Here is a 23,333-nt window from a genome sequence, read left to right on the forward strand (position 1 = left end):
TGCTATCGGTATAAATATACTGGTTTACTTATAAATAGGTAAATATAAGCGCTACCTATTACATTATATAAGCGCTACCTAGTATGTTTTGTACTTTATAATATTTCCGGTTAAATAATATAACATAACCGGTCTAAATTTTAACCGTCACTTGTTTAACCGGTCACGCCGTATATTAGCCGTTTTTTAGGCGCCGCACCGCAGAACGACCCAGGTTATAGGACTTGGTTTTGAGCCAGGATTTCGCTTATAATAGCTTAGGGGTAATTGCATCAGATGTTCTCAAACAATTGCCTAATTTCTAAATTTGTCCATGGACTTCAGAATAGTCTAATTGAGTTCTCTAAGTGTAGTATCCTATCAATTAGCATTAACACAGCATACGTTAAATCCTTGCTCAAATTTGACACGAAATATATTCAAAATATGTGAATCAAATCATAAATAAGTATGTATACACCTAATGTGTGGATGGTTTAAAACCACAATGTTAGAAAAATGAAGAAATATCATACCAAAATTTATTGAGACTATATTTTTATAACGAGTCTAAATTGTCAATACGATAGAAGCATATATATTTACAGTTTAATCCACTTACTTTAACTGTATTTCATATCAGTTCTAAACTTATATCTATCCCATAAATTTATTGTTCAACAAACGAAAGAATGTGATTGACACAATACTAGTACATTGAGGATTCAATTAAAATGTTTTAAGGTTCAAGAATCAATTTAATGTTTAAATGATAGTTTGAGGACATTGTGTGAAATTAAAAAATAATTAATGTTTCAATTGATTTCCTCTTTTTGAACAAGAATTGGGGTTTCAATTGTTTTGGGCTTACTGGTTAAAAGATTGGAATTTAGGCCTAATTTTTCTTAAAAGTATTTTCTTTTTCAGATTGGCTGTTAACAGTTTTCTAAGAAATACCCAATTATTATTGGTCTTAAAACCCTAAACCAACACGAAAGAAAAGCTTAACAGAAGCCCGTTTGTAGCTGTTAATTACACCGGCGACATTTCTGAATTTTTGGTTCCACTTCCTTTTAATCAGGAAAATTAGCACACAGAGCTTAAAACGATGTCGCAGTTCTGGAAACCAGGAACCGAGAAGCCGCGCCTCCTTGAGGACGAGGACGCGGCGTTGTTTTCTTGTCATCTTCCTTCTCTTCATCTTCGTCTGGGTATCTTTCTCCCATTCTTTTCATAAATTGTTGTTCTTTGATTGTTATTTTTTCTGTTCTCTTCCTGATTTGTTTTCCTTTTTTTTTTTTTTTTTTTTACAGTTACGGGTATGCGAGCATTGAGAAGCAAAGACAGAGGCTTCCAGTTTACAAGTATAGAACTGCTATTCTTTACTTAGTGGAAGCTCACGCTACTACCATTGTTGTTGGTGAGACTGGCAGTGGTAAAACCACTCAAATCCCACAGGTTTTCCTCCTTTTAGCTGTTTAATTACCTCCCTATTTGTTATTTGAAGTTTATTCTGATTCTTTTCGTTCCTGGGAATATTGATTTCAATATGCTTGAATTTCAGTTTCTAAAAGAAGCTGGTTGGGCTGATGGTGGGCGTGTTATAGCTTGCACGCAACCAAGGCGACTAGCTGTGCAGGTAGGTTCCAACGCTTCTATATATCCCTATCCTTGTATGCTTCTCTCTGCACTTTGAACTCAGATATGTATTTTCATTTTTTCAATTATTTCGTGCATGTATGTTCTTAGATTTTTGCTCAATAATATCTATTTTAATCTGATGTACAGGCAGTTGCTTCTAGGGTGGCTGAGGAGATGGGGTCAAACTTGGAGAAGAAGTCGGTTACACTATTCGGTTTGAAGATATCTCTAATTCGGTGAGTTATCTAATCAATCTTTGTTCTCCCATTTTTGTCTTATTCAATTCTGTTTTTCCTTTGAAAGTTAAATTTGAAAATGTTGTATCTTGCATGCTTCTTTTCCTTTATGTGGGAAACTTGAAAATGTAGTATCTTACATGTGTTCTTTATCATGCAAAAAAACTGCTATGAATATGGTGAAATTTCAGAATGATTCTGTTTGCAGTGCATTTAATTTGATGTCCTTGATTTTTAAGGTTATTTCATTTTGACAGTGCAGGATCTTACTAGGATAAGTTTCTCACAGATGGAGTTTTACTTAGAGAAATGATGGATGATCCTCTTTGACTAAGTACAGGTAATGGCTAACACTGGCGAAAATTTGATTAGTGCAGATACTGCTTCTTTTTAGCTACATTACTTTGCTCATTCCTGATATTATTCTGTGAGATTTATATATTTATATACTGGTGAAAAATTATTTGCTATGATATTTCCCCATATTTGCTAGTTTTCATTATTGTGAAAAATGATATTATGCGCAATTCATCATCGTTCATGCAAAATCAGATTGTCAAATTGGCAGACTAGGAAATCGATGATATTCTGGTCTGCTTGTTAGTCAACAGTGGCAAGGATCTTATGGTTTTCATCCTACATTTTTCTATTAGACTATAGCTCTTCTTTTTACTCTTTTTGCTACAAATCCTGATCCCTTTGAAATTTATGAACATATGGTCATCATGGTGGATGTGGTTCAGTGTTTTTTTATTAAGATAAAAGAGAGTAAAGTTTATATGCCTTTGGCAGTGTCATTATGGTGGATGAGGCGCATGAAAGATCCATTTCAACAGACATTTTACTTGGCCTTCTGAAAAAGGTAATACTTCTAATACTTGGTAACTTGAGTGTTGGACGTAGTAGGAAAAACTAGGAGACTGGCAAATTTTGGCTTTTCCTGCATTGGTCCTGTACTCTCTTAATCTTTTCTGAACATTGAAATTCAGATTCAAAAACGACCTGAGCTGCGTTTGGTTATTTCTTCTGCTACAATCGAAGCGAAGTCAATGTCTAATTTCTTCCTGTCTAGGTTTCCTTCTAAGCATTCTAGTGAAGTGCTTCTCATTTATTAGAACATTTCTTCTTTTCTTCAATCTCTATAAAGATGATTTATTTGTTTATCAGTATTTGTTTGTTGCTTTGGATTTCATTTAGTAGATTAAAACCCGCAAGTTTATGATTTGATCCTAACATCTTGCATTTTATGTAAACTAGTAAAAGGCGCCAAGCATTAGAAGGTGAGGAGCTTAGACCTAGCTTGGAGCCTGCAATCCTATCCGTTGAGGTATTTTCATTGGCAGTATCACACTTATGTCCCTTTTCAAACACATGCGTGAACTAACGAATTAGGTCTTGTTCTGCACTCAATTTTCAGGGCAGAGGGTTTAATGTGCAAATTCATTATGTGGAAGACCCTGTAAAAGATTATGTTCTGGCTGTTGTTTCAACAGTGCTATTGATCCATGACAAGGTATTTTGAATATTGTGTTAAATTCAAAATTGTAGAGACAATTTAAATTCATTATATTGGTGCTAATAATTGAATACGGCTGCAAATCAAAAGAATTCTACATATGATAAATAGTAATTTTCATTTCCCAATATTTTTAGGTGCCTTTTTTTCTTCTGAAAGTGTTCTTTAAAGATCTAATTCCTTCCCCGGAAGGCTTTCTTGGACTAATTATGGTTTTCTCTCCCTAGTTCCTACCAGTAGTATGGACCGATATTGTCTAAAAACTTTCATGAAAGGATTCAACGCTGCTAATTTTGTCACCATATTTTATCTGTTGAGTAGGAACCACCAGGTGATATTTTAGTATTTCTTACTGGTCAAGATGATATTGATGCTGCTATTAAGTTGCTCACTGAAGAAGCTCGAGGGAATGGGAAAACTTCCTCAGGTTTAGTATCATTTCATATACTTTGGACTTTTTTAATCTTTATCTTATATCCACTAAAAGGAACTTGCAATAATTATCAAATGTTGGGTGTTTTTATGCCTGGGCATGTGTACCTATGACTAGGTTTATGCATGTTATCAGAATTCCATTGCAATATTTTGATGCATAGAATTACCGTTGATTTGTGACCTGCTATTGGTTAGTTGTCACCCTGTTATTTAGAATTTGTGTACATATAGTTGATGCCTAGCATTACATGTTCTACGCTTAGACTTTGTTTTATGCCCTTGTGTGCATAATTATGACTCGATGTATATATGCTATGGAAATTCCATTGCAAGTATAATTTGATGCCTAGCATTACAGTGGATTTGTGACTTGTTATTAGTTGGTTGTCACCGTGTTTGATGCATGTGGTAGTAGGATTCTTTTGTCTTGAAACAAAATAGAAAATTCTGTTGGATTTGAGGACAATTAGTTAATTTTATCTCCATTTCAGGGTTGACTATTCTGCCTCTGTACTCGGGACTTACGCGTGCAGAACAGTTAGATGCTCTCTGTAATATTGTGACTTATTTAGGATTTACTTAATAGCCTTTCTGGTTTTACAGACTTCTTTTTGTTTCTTTTCAGGATTTGGTGTTTTCTCCAACTCCTAAAGGAAAGAGAAAAGTAGTGATATCAACAAATATAGCAGAGACATCATTGACTTTAGAGGTAAGATATTCATATTCTGGAGTTTTTGGTTAAACTTTTGTTTGTAGTAAACTGTTGTTATATTCATGCCTACATTTGTTCTTGTGTTTGGTACTTTGGTCAGGGTATTGTCTATGTTATCGACAGTGGCTTCTCAAAACAACGATTCTACAATCCGGTATCTTTTATGCTTTTTTAATTGAATATTGGTTAATAATGATGTTGATGACTCTGTGTTGTCCAGTCTTGGATCATCTTATGCCAAAAGCCCAAAAGAAAAAATTGAAAGTTTTACCTTTTTCCGCTATATTGAAGAATGAAAATATTTTAATTTTACAATATGTTCATTTATGTCAATAGTCACCAGGTTTGTTAGTTCAAATTCCTGATTCTTATGACTAATTTTTAAACCAATTTCTAGAGGTTTTAGTGGAAGCCTTTAATTCCTAAGTGAAACACCATTTCAAATTCCTGTTATAGTTGCTAATCATGTTATTCCTATTTCTCCAGATCACAGATATAGAAAACCTTGTAGTGGCACCCATATCCAAGGCATCTGCTAAACAAAGGGCTGGTAGGGCCGGTAGAATTAGACCTGGGAAGTGTTACAGGTGTCTAATCATCTCTAGAAGTTAAATATTTCTGATGATGAAATCATATTGTCTTTGACTGAAGTCTTTTGATTGCTTCCCCCAGACTCTATACGGAAGAGTATTATCTCAATGAAATGTCTGTTCAAGGAATTCCAGAAATCCAAAGGTCAAATCTTGTTTCCTGTGTGATTCAGGTATTTAGATTTGTTGCTAATTTCTTTGGCTCTCAGCTGTTATTTTATTATATCTTGACAACTTAATGGTGTGAGCTAGAGGGCTCCCAGCCTTTCAATACATATGTTGCTAAAGTGCATGTGTAACTTTAACTTTGGTGTTTCCTTCACGTAATGATGTTAAAAGCTGAATGAGATCTAATTTTGATAAGAGAACATTCCATCATTTTGCTAACTTCTAAAGCTTTGGAGAAAAATATGGTGAGAGAGAGCGTATTAGGAGGTCCGTCCTCCGGTGAGGAGTGGACAGTGTTTGTAGATAATCTTAGCATGAGAGTCACTTGGAGAACAGTAAAGGAAATTTTTAGTCAACAGGGTAGTGTTATGAGAGTTTACATCCCAAATAGTTCTAACAAGCCAAATTATAGAGATCATACGTTTGCGTTCGTTCAGTTTGCGAAGGAGGATGGAATGAAGAAGGCGATTGAGAATGTTAATGGTATTGGATTGATAGGAAGAAAGTTTCGGTATGTGTAGCTAAATATCGGAGGCAGAGGCACATGCTAGTAGTTGGAAGAAATTCCAGAAAAGATGAAGATAAGTTGAGTAAGGGAGCGAACTGGAGGAGTAGAGTTGGATCTCAGTCTTTCAGTCGTTTGAGGGATGAAAGGTCATATAAGGATGCTTTAGTCTCGTCTGATGGGATGAGGAAAGGTCCGGTGGAGGAAAAGATTAGGGTGGGTCACCCTGGTAAAGATGCTGGAATGAGAAATCTTTGGGAGATGCATATTCCCTCAGATGAATGGGATTGGGTGAAGAGATCATTGACTGGGATTATCAAACCACACTTTGATTTGGAGCTAGTGTTGAAGGGATTGGCAAGTGATGGGATCAAGGTTAAGGGAGCTAAGTGGGGTATGCGTGGAACTCTTGCATATTAACCTTTGATTCAATGGAAGAGTTTAAAGAGGCGTGGTCGAGCAGAGTAGAGGAATTATCCTTCTGGTTTGATTGGATTGATTCTCTTTGAATGATGATGGGGTACCGATGGCGTTTTGTTCGGTTGAGTTAGTTGGAATCCCTTATTATGCTGGAGTGTTTTTTTATGGAGAAACTTGTCTCAAGGTGGGGGAAGTTAGTCTGTATCAACGATTCGACGGTGAAAAGAGAGGACATGGCGGTGCAAGGGCCTTGCTGAGGGTGGCCAGTCCTTTGATGTACAGGAGTCTGTTATTTTGGGCTCGTATGGGAGATCTTTCAAGGTCAAAATTAATGTGGGGTCGATCTATATAAAACAGGAAAGTTTCTCAGTAGGAAACTCAACGTGGCCGGCGAGGATATGTTTAGAGATGATGAAGTTTCAGAGGAGGAAGAAGACAGGTTCTCTGATGGGGTTGGTAGACCAGACTTGCCAGCTGAGGATACTAGGGATAGTGTTGACAGATGGTTAGTAGGGGATGTAAGTACAGCTGTATCAGGCGGCAAAGGGGGTCAGAATTTAATATGGCAGGAGGGAGAAGGTCAACATAGAGGACTAAAGATGTCAGACTGTCCAGCAGAGGATTTGAATTTAAGAGGGAATTATTAGGGTATTGGGATTAAGAGTAATTTTTCCAATGAGAGTGATAAAGCCCAATCAGAGGACTTGAGTGAGCCCATTAGACTATCAACTGCTGGGCCAGTTGTCATTTTAAATCGATTGGGCTGTGGTAGAATTATAGAATCCTGGGTGGAGGAACTAGGAGACCCACAGAAAAGGTGATGGACGACTCAAATAGGCAGGATCAGGATATAGCTTTGCCTGAATTCAACTCAAATTTGCTTGTTGGTGGAATTAACGTCAGTCTACAGACTAAGTTTACAAATGAGGATATGGTAGATGAAAGAGAAATTCGGGAGAAGGAAGTTGGTAGAGCAGAAGGAACAGAGGTGGAAAGGGTTGAAATTCCAGTCCTACTGGCTGGTACTCAGGGGCGGAGTATCAACAAGGAGTTTATTTCTTATGGTTTAAAAAGAGGTTTTCTTAAGAATAAGAAGTTAAGGATTGCTCCAAGTTGGTCTGATAGTTCTTGTTCGGAGGGTGAAGTTTCATTTTGTTTCCACGATCGAATTTATGAAAGACTAGATAGAGGTCTGATAGGGAAAATATGGATCAAAACAGTGTTAATTCTCTGTCCCCACACAAATCTGTCGAAGCAAGATTGGAAGCTGCTGCTACTAGGGATGTGTGTGATATGTTGGGGATCTCTTTCAAAGGGGGTAATCATGTGTTGGAAGAGGAGATCTTGAAGATGGAGCTAAAAGGGCTTCTTAGAAGCTCTTGACTGATTTTTACAGGACGATAAAGGTTTGGTGCTATTGTTAATTATGTCACAAATCAAGTTGATTTCATGGAACGTTAGGGGGCTTGGTAGAAAGGAAAAATCCAGAGGAATTGCAAGATTAGTTTCAAAAATCAAACCGATGATTATGTTTCTTCAGGAAACTAAGCTGAATAAATGCCAAAATGGATTGTTGAGGAAGTTAGGGGGTAACTTCTTGAAAGGTTTTAGTTTTCAGCCGGCTACTGGTTCTGCAGGGGGCTTAATATGTATGTGGAATGAAAATATGTTTGAAGTAAGCAGGGATTTTAAACACAATAGATTCATTGCGTTATCAGGAAGGGTTAAGAGTCTCAACTTGATTGTGTTGTTATTAATGTGTATGGACCGTCGGTTGAGGCTGATAAAGAGGAATTTTTAAGAGAGCTGATGTGTTTTATACAACAGCTTGATTTGCCTGTATGCCTAGGGGGGATTTCAACGCTTATCTAGATCCCGAGGAGAAGATTGGAGTTGCTCAGAATTGGCATTCAGTGGAGTTATTCTCCAACTTTGTCCTAAATTTAAACCTTATGGGTCTACCTTTAGTTGGAGGGAGATTTACTTGGTGCAATAATAGAGAAGCTCCCACGTGGATTAGATTAGATCAGTTTCTATTAAGTGGTGCGTTTTTTCAGGTATTCCCAAAAGTTATCCAGAAAGTGTTGCCAAAATCCTTATCTGATCATAATCCTATACTACTTAATGAAGATCTCAAAAATTGGGGCCCCAAACCTTTTCGGTTTTTTAACTACTTACTAGAGGAGGATGGGTTTAATGGGGTGGTTCAAAATGCTGTGTATGATCTAAAGAGGGAGAATGCCCGAAGGGGTATGCCGAGTATTCTTCAGGGAACAAAGAAAGCGATTAAAATGTGGCCAAACGGTAACAATATGGGAATTTCAAAACAGATATCAGAGCTGGAAAACAGGATAAATGACTTGGAATTAAAGTCTCAGGGTAGGGGAATTTCTGCACAAGAATGGGGTCAACTATTATCTTGGAGGAATGATTTGTGGAGTTTGCATGGGAAGGAGGAGAGTATTTGGTTCCAAAAATCATGTCTTAAATGGATTAAGGAAGGGGATAGAAATACCAGATTCTATCACATATGTGCTCTTAATAGGAATAGAACGAATGCTATTTCGTCTTTGAAAGTGGCTGGGATAGATATCTCTAATCCTTCTCCGATTAGATCAGTTATCTTTGATTTTTTTAAAGTTAATTACAATGAGAAAACATCTCTGGAGGTGGATGAATGTAATCTGAATTTTGCAAAATTGACAGAGGAACAAAAGACTGGCTTACAAGCTGATTTTTCTGAACAGGAAGTGTGGGATGCTGTCTTTAAGTCGGACAGTGCTAAGGCACCTGGTCCAGATGGGTTTACAGTGGGTTTTTTTAAAAAAATTCTGGACTTTATTGAAGGACCAGATCATGCAGTTTGTTCAAGATTTTCAGAGAGGAAAAAAATGGGAAAAAGGAGTGAATCATTCCTTTATTACTTTAATTCCCAAGAAGGTGAATCCTCAAGGAATTGAGGATTTCAGACCTATTAGTCTTGTTGGCAGTCTTTACAAGATTATTTCTAAAGTACTCTCCAAAGGCTTGTCTCTGTTATTAATGGTTTAGTAAGTCCTTCACATTTGCATTTATTCCGGGTAGACAATTGCTAAATTGTGCTCTGTTGGCAAATGAGGCATTGAATATTGGAGAAAACTAGGGAGAAAAGGAGTTGTCTTTAAAGTTGATTTCCGTAGGGCTTATGATTCGGTTGAGTGGCCTATCTTATTCAGAATTATGAAGGTTATGGGTTTTGGGGAAAAATGGATCTCATGGATTAAATGCTGTGTTTCTTCTGCCTCTATTTCGGTGTTAGTTAACGGTTCACCTACTGAGGAATTCAATATTAGCAAAGGGTTGAGACAAAGGTGCAGTCTTTCCCCTCTCCTGTTCAATTTAGTGGGGGAATTATTAAATCTTATGTTGATTAATGCTGCTGATATAGGTCTGTTTCAAGGGTTCAACATTGGTAGGGTTGGTAATTCCTTTCAGTTGTCACACCTACAGTTTACAGATGATTTAATCCTTTTTTGCAGAGATTCTTCAATGCAAATTCTAAATATTAGGAGAGTATTGAGGGTTTTTGGTGCTATGTCTGGGTTACACTTAAACTTGTCTAAGTGTTCATTATTTGGGGTTAATATGGAAGCTGACAGGGTTAAAGATTGGGCTATGAAAGCGAGCTGTGGAGTGGGGTCTTTTCCAATGTCTTATCTTGGTTTACCGATTGGAACTAGGAAAAATTCAAAGGGTATGTGGGAACCGGTTGTCTAGAATTTTAATAAGAGATTAGCTGGGTGGAAAGCTAAATCGTTGTCGCTGGCGGGCAGACTTGTTTTGGTTAAATCCGTATTATCATCCTTGCCAATCTTTTTTCTATCTATTTTCAAGATCCCTCTAAAAGTGACTCAGAAGTTGAACTCGTTGATGGCTAACTTCCTTTGGGGTGAAGATCTTGATAAAAAACGAATTCACTGGGTGAATTGGAAATCGGTTAGTAAACCAATCGAAGAGGGTGGTCTGGGAATTCTTGACTTAAGGTTGATTAATAGGGTCCTACTTGGGAAATGAGTTTGGAAATTTGCTAATGAAAAATATAGTGTGTGGAAGAATATGATTTGCTGCAAAAACAACGTTAGCAGTATGTCTCTTTCAATTTCAAATGCGGCTTCACCTTTAGACTCCTGAATAAGGAGAGGTATCCTCAGTAACTATGCTAAGAATGATCAGATTGGTGATTGTTTGAGACAGAATTCAAAGATGAATCTGGGAAATGGTTGGTCGATTGCTTTTTGGAGTGATGTTTGGATTACTAATCTGCCTTTAAAAAACCATTTCCCCAGAATATTTGCTTTGTCGACGAATAAATGGGGGATGGTTTCTGAGTTTGGGGAGTATGAAGATGATGTCTGGGTTTGGAACATTTAACTTAGAAGAAATTTGTGTGATTGGGAATTGGACCAGTGGATCGCTTTAATGTCATTGATCGACAAAATTTCGTTGGAACGATCTGTGTATGACTTCATGGGATGGTTCGGAAAGGGGGATGGCATGTTTTCGGTCAAATCTTGTAGATAGTCGTTACAAGGTGGGTCGGAAGAGAGTTATGAGTGGAAGAAGTGGGTTTGAGATGGATTGGCACCTCCTAGAGTACAAACTTTTCTATGGCAGATCTGTCATCAGAAATTAGCAGTTAGAGTGGAATTGAAGAAAAGAGGGATTTAGATTTCGGAGGTTTTGTGTCCATTATGTCGTTCTAAGGATGAGTCTATTGCACACCTATTCCTATCGTGCACTGTTGCCTCGGATTTGTGGAGCAAATTCCTAAGGTTATGGAATATCTCTTCGGTGTTGCCTCAAGACCCTTCTGCTATTCTGTGCTCGTTGTCGAACCTAAGGCATAATTCACTTATTTGGAGGTTTATTCCGGCTGTCATCTTCTGGTCTATTTGGAAGGCAAGAAATTTGGTTGTTTTTGAAAACGGCAAGTGTGACTCTAATATTCTGTTCTTTATCACTAGATTTAGATTGGCGAAATGGTTCTTAGCTAAATACCCTGGTGTTCGGATTCAGACTGACCTTCTAGTAAGGGATCCTACGCGGGCTGATAAACTCCTCCCTAGTTCGAATACTAAGAAGGTTATTGGCTGGACTCCTCCACCATCGGATATGTTCAAACTTAATGTTGATGGGGCAGTGACTGGAGATGGGATGCAGGGTGGTATTGGTGGTGTTTTGAGAGACTCCTTTAGTTGCTCTTTAGCGAATTTTTCTTCTGCAGTAGGGCTGGGCCTCCCTATAGTGACTGAACTAAAAGCTATTAAGAATGGATTGGTCTTTTTCTTTTCTTCCATTTGGGCTAACAGGGGTAGACTTATTTTGGAAAGTGATAGCAAATGTGCAGTTAAATGGATTTTAAAGCTACAACCTGCTCCTACTTTTTTCAGTGATTTGGTGGAGGAAATTGGAGTTCTTGTTACTGCTAAGGGAGTCGTTCTTAGATGGGTTCCTAGGAGTTGCAATATGGAGGCTGACAGGTTAGCTAAGCAGGGGATCGGTTGAGTGTTGCAAGCGTTCTGTTGAGTCTGATGAACTAGCTGAGGATGGGTTAGGCTGAGGGGTCTTTGTTTCCCATCGCTATTTGTATTAATGTTATGTTTTATTATCGAGGGTTAGAGTGTTATGTTTATCTTATGTTATTCAGGGTTAGAATGTATTGTGTATATTATGTAATTATGGTCTATTAATAAATTGAGGTACTCTTTTCCTCCCTCAATTAGTTGCCACTTATCAAGAGTCAACTATGAGGGAGGTTTTTAATGAGACCTCCTATTCCTATAAAAAAAAAGATCTAATTTTGATAATATTTAATGAGATATTCTGTAATTTAATCTTGTAAAGTGTTTTAGATGCTAATCTTTGTATTCTTATATTGCAGCTAAAAGCATTAGGCATTGATAACATTCTGGGCTTTGATTGGCCAGCATCTCCATCTCCTGAATCAATGATCCGAGCACTTGAAGTACTTTATTCACTTGGTGTCCTTGACGATGATGCCAAACTTACTTCACCTGTGGTTTCCAAGTTGCAGAGATTCCACTGGTAAATAAGTTTATACAACTTCACCTAAGACCTTTATTCATTCATTTTAAATTTTTTATTTCCATGATGTCTTCCCCACTTATTACTCCGAGGAGAGAGAGATGCCTAATTAACAAAATGCTAATTACTTTTTGTTTTTCTTTATTAAATATTACTTTTGATTTCCATTGTGGTTTCCTTCTTGCCCGTTGTATTTCTAGGCACATGCTTCACTACTATATGTTTTGCAGGAACCAATGGTTGCAAAAATGATAATATCTTCAAATGAGCTTGGGTGTTCATATGAAATTATTACCATCGCTGCTGTTCTCTCTATCCAGGTAAATTACTTCTTGCTACCTCTTTTTTGTTTGTTACACTTCAAATGTTTTTCTTTCTTCAGTTCCCTCTCTTGTACTAGCCTATTCATTCGTCTTCTCTTTTCCCTTTTGCTTTGCAGTCGATCTGGTTTTCTAGTCGGGGAGCAAAAAAGGAATTGGATGAAGCCAAGTTGAGATTTGCTGCTGCTGAGGTATTCCTAGCTGAATCCAACCTGCATTTTGATTGTTTTGCTTTGTTTTTGGTCGCATCTCAAGTATCACACATTTATCATCTATTTGTTTTAATACTAGGAAATGGATTCAATTTATCAACGTCTTAATTAGTTTTTCCGGGTTTTCTTTCTTCATCACTTTCCTGACTTGTGTTATTGTAATAACTCAGTTATCAGCTAGCTGCACCTGTCTCGAATCTTTTACTTATTTATTTTTTGGTGCAGGGTGACCATATTACTTTCCTGAATATTTACAAAGGATTTCTCCAGTCGGGCAAGTCTTCGAAGTGGTGTCATAAGAACTTCATAAACTACCATGCCATGGTGTGTATTATTGTTTAGGCATGTTTTAGAGTTTAAGATAGTACAGTTTCGCTCTGATACACAATTATGTATGTATAAGCTTTTACTTAAAGTTTTTGTTGCATTTCTTAAATGTTTTATTTATGTTAAAATCAGCTTTAATTCCTTTTACAGAAAAAGGTAATGGAAGTCAGAGAACAACTCAAAAGAATAGCGCTGAGGTTAGGCATAGTCTTGAAATCTTGTGAAACAGATATGCAGGTAAATTAAAACTTTTGTTTAATCTTGAAAAGAAATAGGAAAAAGACAGGCATTGTGATTGTTGTTAAAAACAATGAAATTCTGTGTGTATTTATGATGTAGGTAGTGTTACATATTTATACAAGTAGCAGCCTTAACTTAGGAAACTCTTAAGCTAGGAAAGTAGCTAATTCTAAGAAATACACAATCCCTTAAAGTTGGGGATTACAACTACTAAGGAATATTTACAGAATCCTATCTTAATTACTCGTAATATTCCTAACTTAGGAATCTATTTTATGACACTCCCCTTTAAGCTGGAGAGTTGGATGTCTTCCATCTTCAACTCGCCTGCTAACTTCTAAAAAAGCTTACTAGGTAGTCCCTTTGTAAGTATATCTGCAACTTGATCTCCGGTGGACACATAGGGAGTACAAATTAGCCCACTGTCGAGTTTCTCCTTTATGAAATGTCTATCCACTTCAACATGTTTTGTTCTGTCATGTTGAACTAGATTATGAGCAATATTAATTGCTGATTTATTGTCACAACACAACTTCATTGGACCTTCCCACTTAATCTTTAAATCTTCTAAAATAATCTTAGCCACAACAATTCGTAGATTCCAAGTGCTATTGCTCTAAACTCAGCCTCTGCATTGGATAAATCACAAAATTGGAATTCAATCGATATTCTTAGATCCTTTGTGCAGCAAGCGAATCTCATTGATTTGCCTTTGTCAGGAGGTGCTTAAACGTGGTGCAATAATAGAGAATCTTCAACTTGGGTGAGACTGAACCGGTTCCTAATTTGTCCCAGATTTCTTTATAGTTTTCCCAATGTTACTCAAAGTCTTCTTCCGAAGTCAATTTCAGATCACAATCCAGTTTTGTTGGGGGATGTTTCTATTAATTGGGGGCCTAAACCCTTTAGGTTCTTTAATTTTCTTTTAGAAGAACAAGGTTTTGTTGAATTGGTAGAAGAATCACTGTCAGTAGAGAAAAAGAAGAAGAATAGAGGGGGTATTTTCAGGTTGTTACAGGCTGCAAAAAATAAAATCAAAATCTGGCCTGGTAGTTGTCACAGAGGACTGGGTGAATCCATCTCGCAGCTGGAATTTAAAATCAGTGCTTTGGACAGAAAATCTCAAGGTGGAATTTTGTCTTCAGGGGAGTGGAATCAGCTGATTGAGTGTAAAAAAGAGTTATGGAGGCTGTTGAGAATCGAAGAGAGGATCTGGTTTCAGAAGTCTAGAACAAGATGGATTAAAGATGGAGATAGAAATACAAGGTTCTTCCACCTTACTGCATTGAGGAGAAACAGAATCAATTCCATTCATTCATTGAAGTCTGAAGGGGGAGTTATTTCAGATCCAGAATAGATAAAAGCAACTGTTTTCAATTTTTTTTAAGAAGGCATATAATGACAAATCAACTCTGGAAGTTGCAGGCTTTAATTTTGATTTTAAACAATTAACAGCAGTTCAAAGAGATTGTCTTGAGGCAGAATTTTCGGAGCAAGAAGTTTGGCAAGCAATTGCTTCTTCTAAAAGTTCTAAAGCTCCTGGCCCGGATGGTTTTACCATGGGATTTTATAAGAAATTCTGGCTGAAACTGAAGGCCCAGATCATGGAGTTTTTTTTCTGATTTTTACAAAGGAAAGGAATGGGTTCATGGGGTAAATCATGCATTTATTACCTTGATTCCTAAAAAAGGTAATCCAGAGAGTGTATTGAAGATTACAGACCTATCAGCCTTGTGGGTAGCCTATATAAGATTCTTTCCAAAGTTCTGTCTAAGAGACTTTCTTCATGTGTTAATGATATTGTAAGCCCAACTCAGTTTGCTTTTATTCCGGGGAGACAATTGTTGGATTGTGCTTGTTTAGCAAATGAAGGCATTGATTTTTGGAGGAAACAAGGGCTTAGAGGAGTTGTTTTTAAAGTCGATTTTAGCAGAGCATATAACACAGTTGACTGGCAGATTCTTCTAAGGCTTTTGAATGTCATGGGCTTCGGTGAAAGGTGGTGTTCTTGGATTTCACAGTGTATTTCCACTGCCTCAATCTCGGTTTTAGTCAATGGGTCGCCTACAGAGGAGTTCCCAATAGCTAAAGGCTTGAGACAAGGATGTAGCCTTTCTCCTCTTTTGTTTAACGTGGTTGGTGAACTACTTCACATGATGTTATCCAAAGCTGTGGAAATTGGCCTATTTCAAGGGTTTGCGTTTGGCAAAAACCAAAATAATTTCACTTTGTCACATCTTCAGTTCGCAGATGAACTTATTATTTTCTGTGGAGCTTCCATTACTCAGATAAAGAATGTGAGACGAGTTCTGAGGATTTATAGCTTAATGGCGGGACTTCATCTTAATTTAGCTAAAAGCAAACTTTTTGGCATCAATGTGGAGGATGATATCATGGGAGATTGGGCTGCGGCTATTGGATGCTCAGTAGGTTCATTTCCGACAGTTTACTTGGGACTTCCGTTAGGGGCAAAAAGAAATTGTGGGAGCCGGTTCTTGATAATTTCCACAAGAAACTAGCGGGGTGGAAAGCCTCTTCCTTGTCATTGGCAGGTAGATTGGTGCTTATTAAGTCGGTTTTGTCATCTTTACCTGTTTTCTTTCTATCTTTTTTCAAGATACCTTCTACTATTTGCAAGAAGTTAAATTCTTTGATGGCGGCTTTTTTATGGGGTGATGGGGCCGAGAAGAAGAAAATGCATTGGGTAAGTTGGGATAAGATTTGCAATCCTTCGAGTTGTGGAGGTTTGGGAGTTGCCGACTTGAAATATTCTAACCGAGCCTTGTTGGGAAAGTGGGTGTGGAAGTTTGCTAATGAAAAAAGTTCATTGTGGAAGCGTTTCATATGCACCAAACATGATGTTAGTTGCGATTCCATGGATATTACCAAAGTCCTTTCACATAAGGACTCTTGGATTTGGAGGGGAATTGTTAATAACTTCACCAAAGATGATGTTGTTGGAGGTTGCCTTAGAGCCCATGCAAAGTTACAAGTAGGGAATGGCAAATCAATCTCATTTTGGAATGATTCTTGGTTAGGGGATGTTCCTTTGAAAATGCTTTTCCCTAGGATTTTTGCTCTTTCTCCAATCCAAGGGGGCAAGGTTGCTGATTTTGGGAGCTTTGATTCAAATGGATGGGAGTGGAATATTAGAACGAGGAGGAATCTCTGTGATTGGGAGGTGGTTCAGTTGGTGGAGCTATTGGATAGACTCAAAGACATTAAATTAACCGAATCTTTGGAGGATTGTTTGCTATGGGATGGAGTGGGGGAGGAGTTGTTTTCGGTTAAAGCTTGTAGGAAGTCTTTTCCCTATTCTAATGAAAATTCATTTTTTGGAACAAATATGTTTGGATGGGTTTAGTTCCTCCAAGAGTTGAGGCTTTCCTTTGGCAAGTATCCCATAAAAAATTACCGGTGAGAGTGGAGTTGAAGAAACGGGGGGTTCCCTTAGGGGACGATATTTTATGTCCTCTTTGCAATCTTTGTGAAGAATCTGTTCAACATCTTTTTATTTCTTGTCAAGTTTTGTGGGAATTGTGGAATAAAATTATCGGCTTTTGGGGTATTTCTTGTGTTTTACCCTCTGATCCTCCCTCCCTCCTTAGCTCTTGGACATACTTGAAGCTTTATTCTGCCATGTGGAAGTTCATTCCAGCGGCAATCCTATGGTCTCTATGGAAATTTAGAAATGATATCATCTTTAATGGAGGTAAACTGGACAGTTTCGCTTTGTTTTTCACAGTTCGGCTAAGGTTAGCGAAATGGTTCTTAGCAAAGTATCCAAAAAGCTCTATTCAGGTGGATTCGTTAATTGTTGATCCTTCATTGGCAGACACTTGCTCAGTTATAAAAGATTTGAACAGGCCGAAGGTTAGTTGGAGTCCACCTCCAACTGACTTTTATAAAATGAATGTGGATGGAGCTGTTTGTACTGTTGGGAGATCTGCTGGAATTGGGGGTATTCTCAGAGACTGGAATCGGACAAAGCTGATTTCTTTTTCAGAAAATGTTGGTCACTCCTATCATCGTAGCAGAGTTGAAAGCAATCAAGAAAGGAATAGATTTATTTGTTTCTTCAGAATGGGCACCAAAGGGAAGGTTAATTGTGGAATCTGATTGCAAACTAGCAGTGGAATGGTTGGAAGATCAAGCAACTGTCCCTACTTTTCTTACTAATCTAGTTAAGGAGATAGCTTCTACAATGTCTGCGCACGAGATTATTGTGAGGTGGATTCCGAGATGTTGTAATTGTGAGGCTGATAAGCTAGCAAAGGAGGGGATTGGGTGATGGGATTTGTTGTTTCAGCGAGTTGTGGCATTCAGTAGTTATGATTTTTAGCAGTGTGTTTAAGTTTTATGTATCTTGTAGGACTGTTTTTAAATCTTATGTAATTCTTTTGCAATCAATAAAGTATGGCACTCTTTTCCTCCTTCCGCTAGTTGGTTCTTACCATATGGTAAAGGACCTCTAAGAGGGAGGTTTTTAATGAGGCCATTTATTCCTATCAAAAAAAATTTCCTCCCAAAAAAGTACAGTACCCTGAGGTTGATCTTCTATCAATCACTGATCCTGCACAGTTAGCATCAGTATAAGCTTGTAATGTCAAATTTCCTCCTCTTTTAAACAAAATTCCCCTGCCAAGTGTACTCTTCAAATATTGCAGAATTTGATTCACGGCCCTTAGTTGTGTTTCTTTAGGATTGTGTATAAATTGGCTCACAACTCCAACAACATAGGCAATGTCTGGTCTGGTATGTGACATGTAAATTAGTCTCCCCACAAACCTCTGGTATGAACTTTTGTCAACTGCTTCATCCTCCATTGTATCCCAAGCTTGTGGTTCACTTCTATTGGCGTTTCTGCTGGTTTGCACACCAGTTTTCCAGTCTCTTCTAAAAATTCTAGGGTGTATTTCTGTTGAGATATGAAGATCCCTTGTGAATGTACCACTTCAATACCTAGGAAGTATTTCAATCTCCCTAGATCTTTGACTTCAAACTATTTAACCAAACACTTCTTTAGATCATCAACCCCTTTCAAATCATCCCCTGTGATTATAATGTCATCTACATACACTAATAAGGCAATAACTCCCCCTTTGACTATAATGTCATCTACATAAACCAATAAGGCAGTAACTCCCACTGTAGCAGGATGTTTCACAAACAAAGTCTGATCACCCTGACTTTGTTTGTAGCCCAGCTTCAACATCACTTTAGTAAATCTTCCAAATCAGGCCCTTGGAGACTGCTTTAATCCATATAAAACCTTTTTTAACCTACACACATTCTACCCAGCACTTGGACTAAATCCAGGTGTAATGTCCATTTAAACTTCTTCCTCGAGATCTCCAAGTAAGAAGGCGTTTTTAATATCATACTACTGTAATTCCCATCCTTGGTTTGCAGCTAATGACAATAAAATTCTCACAGTATTCATCTTTGCAATAAGGGCAAACGTTGGGGGGGTATTTACACACGAGGACTCATGAATAATTCCTTTTTCTTGAAAATAGGGAGATATGACTTTGTTGAAATAGTCCTTAGCATTGTCTGATCTAAACCTCTTTATTTTTGTCCCCAACTGAGTTTTAACTCACATCTGATTTCTGTTTTAGAAGAAATAATCATGTCACTCGGCTACAATCATCTATGAATGAGGCAAACCACCAGGCCCCAGTTATATTAGGAATTGTGGATGGCCCCCAAACATTGTTTTTTTTTATAGGAATAGGAGGCCTCATTAAAAACCTCCCTCATAGATAGCCCTTTCCCAGCAGAAAGGATCCACTATTGGAGGGAGGAAAAGAGTGCCCCCAAACATTGTTGTGTATAAAGGTAAAGGGGTTTGAAGTTCATTTATTACTAACTGGGAAAGAAGAGCGTTCATGCTTAGCAAGTTCACATATATCACAGTGGAATTCCTCACTATTTAAGGATTTGAACAAAGAAGGAAACATAAGCTTTAAAGTTGTAAAGGATGGGTGACCAAGACGGAGATGGTGAAGCCATATCTGATCTTTATTTGTTTTGGATTCTGATAAAAGCGAAAAAGATGGGGAATTCAAGGCACTGACTTGTCCACCGGGGTCTTCAAGGTAACATAGACCATTTTCTTCTCTAGCACGTCCAATCATCTTCTTCGTTCCTTGTTCCTGAAAAATACATTGGGTAGAATGAAAAAGAACACTGCAGTTAGTGTCTTTGATGATTTTTTTGAATGGATAAGAGGCTAGTAAATAACTTTGGTACATGAAGGACATTTTTTAAAGTAAGGGTTTCACTTATAACAATTTCCTCTTGACCAACCATTGTTATCATAGTGCCATCTGCCACAGTTTTTTTTTTGCTAGGACAAGGTGTAGAGGTTGTAAATTTGAGTGATGAATTGGTCATGTGGTATGTAGCCCCTGAGTCAATTACCCAGGAGTTTTGGATGGGTAAATCCAAGGTTTTAGAGTGCTGAGAAGAGGAGGATATACCTGAGAAGACCATACTACATGTACCTGCAGAGGAGTTTTTGTCCAGGGAGCCCAAATATTTCTCAGTTTCTCTATTTCCTCTTTGTTGAACTCCACAAGATGTTCTTGAGAGTCCTCAACCAATTGTTTAGTTTTATATGCTCTTCCTTGACCCCTTGATGACCCCTCCTTTTCTGGAAAAATTTTACCCACTGTCTGTGGCTTTCCATGAAGTTTCCAGCACTTCACCTTTGTGTGACGAGGTTTCTTGCAGTAGGTACACCATAGAGAGTCTATGTTTACAGCTTTTGCTATCTTTTTTGTACCTTGCTTTTCTAGACCTGTTTCTCTCTCAGTTATAGCTTTAGCGATCAGGGCTGAACTCTCCTCTTGATTGCTTTCAATCATAACTCCTCTCATTCCTTCCTCAGCTCGAATGATTACAATAGTCTCATTCAATGATGGTAGGTCTTCTTTTCCAAGAATCTGTACTCTTATTGCATCAAACTAAACTTTTAGTCCAGCAAGAATATCGTAAATTCTTTCTTTTTCAACAAACCTCTTTAGGGCACCTGCATCTTCGCTACACTTCATCTGAATAAACTGGTAGTGGTCCATTTCTTGCCAAAGATTCTGCAGTAGGTTAGAATATTTTATGATTGACTTGCTTCCCTGCTTGGTGGATGAAATCTTGGTCTTGATTTCATAAATCTGGGCACCATCTTTAACCTTTGAATGTGTTTGTTTTACAGCCTCCCATATCTCTTGGGTTGTATTAAGGAACATACATGTATCGCTAATCTCTGACACCATGGAATTCCATAACCAGGACATTACTAATGAATCTTGTTCATCCCAAAATTTGAACCTAAGATCTCCTTAGGTCCAGTCCCAAGTAGATGACTTAACTTGCCTCTACCTTTTAGGAACGTGCAAACAAGATGAGACCATTTAAGGTAATTTTTTTCATTCAACCTATAGGCAGCTTGTATATTTTGCAAGTCACCTACAGAATTGGAATAACTCCCTTCACTTCCATTGCCTCCTTGGACAGTTTCAGTGCTGCTGGTATCGGCCACTTCGACCATCTTTTTTGTTCGGATAATAGTACGCACTTAAGGAAAGATCAACTAAAGGGAAAGGGTTGCAAAACGAGCTTAACAGGACCCAGAAATGAGCTTAAAATGGCTCTGATACCATGTTAAAAACAATGAAATTCTGTATAAAACTCATGCATTTCTGCTGTAGGTAGTGTTAAATATTTATACAAGTAGCAGCCTTAACTTAGGAAACTCTTAAGCTAGGAAAGTAGCTAATTCTAAGGAATACACAATCCCTTAAAGTTAGGGATTACAACTACCAAGGAATATTTACAGAATCTTATCTTAATTACTCATAATATTCATAATTTAGGAATCTATTTTCTGACAATTGTAGCCACTGATTCCATTGGGAGAGAACACGGGATCACTGTGTGCTCTATAAATGGGACTCGAACGTCCCTAGAGGCTGGTCCTTTAGTTTTTGGCTCAAGTAATCTTTTGTCATATGTTTTCGAACGAGATGAATGAAGTTTTATAATGTTCTTGTTTCAGTTGGTGAGAAAGGCAATCACGGCTGGTTTTTTTGCTAATGCATGCCGTTTAGAGGTAATTTTCATGGCTACTTGCTTTTCATTAAATATTTTGGTTTCTTTTTAGAACCGAATTCTGAAGCCAATCGAGTTTTGTTGCCTATATTGTCAAAAGGCCTACAGTCAAAGTGGGATGTACAAGACTGTTAGAGGTTCCCAGGAAGTTTATATTCACCCTTCATCTGTGTTATTCAGGTTAGTATCGAGACCGAATTTAGTATATACGGGTGCTCTTATGCTAGAAGCTCTTCGAATGCTGTATTCGGCCAGACACATGCAAATTGAATTCTGGTTAAAGATGATTATTTTTTAAAAGAAAGAATTCTCGTCTTTACAAATCGATACCGGATCTTGCAATCTTCCTTGCAACTAATTGAATGCTATGAGTCATCTCATTTTGAATTTTATGAATCTGCAGGGTAAATCCGAAGTGTGTGTTGTATCACTCTCTCGTCTCCACGGACCGGCAATACATGCGCAATGTCATCTCCATTGAACCTTCTTGGTTAACCGAAGTTGCACCGCACTTTTATCAGCAGCAACGGCAGAATCCCAATATGCACTAACTGCCTCGAAAAATCGCCGACCAAAGGTAACCCCCTTTTCCCCTATGAAGACTCAGAATCCAGCATCTGAGTGGGAAAGAATGTTATGGTTGTACTTTGTAGATCAAAAGGAAACGAGAATGAATAGGAGAAAACTCACTTTGTGTACATTTTAGCATTATGTGTTGTGTTATTTTAGTTTGCTTTACATTCCAGTTATTTGCTGGATAAATTATTCTGACCCATAGCATTTATCTTGTTATGTCAAAGTTTGAGTTTTCCGAATTTCTGAATGAAGCCATTGAATTTTTGATGCCATGTACCCAGGGTGAGTATTCGATCAAAATTAGTTGAACTTATGAACATCATTTAAAAAAAAAAAATTAAATTGAGTTTAATAGAATATATTTGTTTGAATTTTTGTTCAAGTTTAAATATAGTTGTTTATAAAATCGTAGTAAGATCAATTGGAATGTTATTTCTTTAAAGAAGATTAGGAAATACATTTGTAGAAGAGAATCGTTTATGTTCAGATTAAAAGAAAAAGTTTATTATTAAAAGAAATTGAAGTTATACCAACTTTTTTTTTTATAATTTTAATTGTAAAATCAGAATTCGAACGTCTAAACATCTGGTTCTAGATGTATAATAATATTTTAAAGTCACTTTATTCTTTCATTCTACCTATGAATATGATAAACATGATAATTATCCCTACTAAAGTATTTTAAAATCATAAACCTATACGTGTTTGGTTTTGAGTGGATGAAATGAATCCTTTGTCTTTGAAAGCATTTGCAATTTTATCAACGGTAGTAGTTGGATTAGCTGTGTACTTCAACGTCTGGGCGTCCACCTCTTTAATTTGAATTAATTCCCAGAATCGTCCCCTTCGTAAGTTTTCTTTGCTCCAGCAACACGACAGTGCTCCTCCATGGAAAAGTTTGAGTTCACAATAGCCGTTCTTTTACTCATCTTAATCATCATTAATAAAGAGAAAGCCCATCTTGTCTCCGACGGCATGGATAGAACAAAGGAATCTTGGGTTCTCGAACATCTTCCTACGACGACGGTGACCTGTGAGCCGACTTACGGCTTTTTACCTTGCACAACAAGGCTATGGGTGCAGCTATTCCTTTTGGTGGTTTATGAGTATCTGTTATCCCTCTCGCAACACTTCATTTCCAGCGGCTCTAATCTCTTCTTTCAAACGTTCGGAACTGGTATTTTTGGTGCCAGTTTGTTCAACGTTCTCGGCATCTTCCCACAAGTCATATTGGTTCTACTTAATGGGGTTTCAGCAAGC

The 23,333-nt window shown here is 37.5% G+C and overlaps 1 pseudogene; it reads left to right on the forward strand.

Annotated features, from left to right (window-relative positions):
- The first annotated feature begins 1,087 nt into the window (after positions 1-1,087).
- On the forward strand, positions 1,088-22,211 carry LOC120170857 (annotated as a pseudogene).
- The last annotated feature ends 1,122 nt before the right edge of the window (positions 22,212-23,333 follow it).

This window comes from Hibiscus syriacus, unplaced genomic scaffold (genome assembly GCF_006381635.1).
Source record: "Hibiscus syriacus cultivar Baekdansim isolate YM2019G1 unplaced genomic scaffold, ASM638163v2 tig00111794_pilon, whole genome shotgun sequence".
In the NCBI taxonomy this organism is placed as follows: Eukaryota; Viridiplantae; Streptophyta; class Magnoliopsida; order Malvales; family Malvaceae; genus Hibiscus; species Hibiscus syriacus.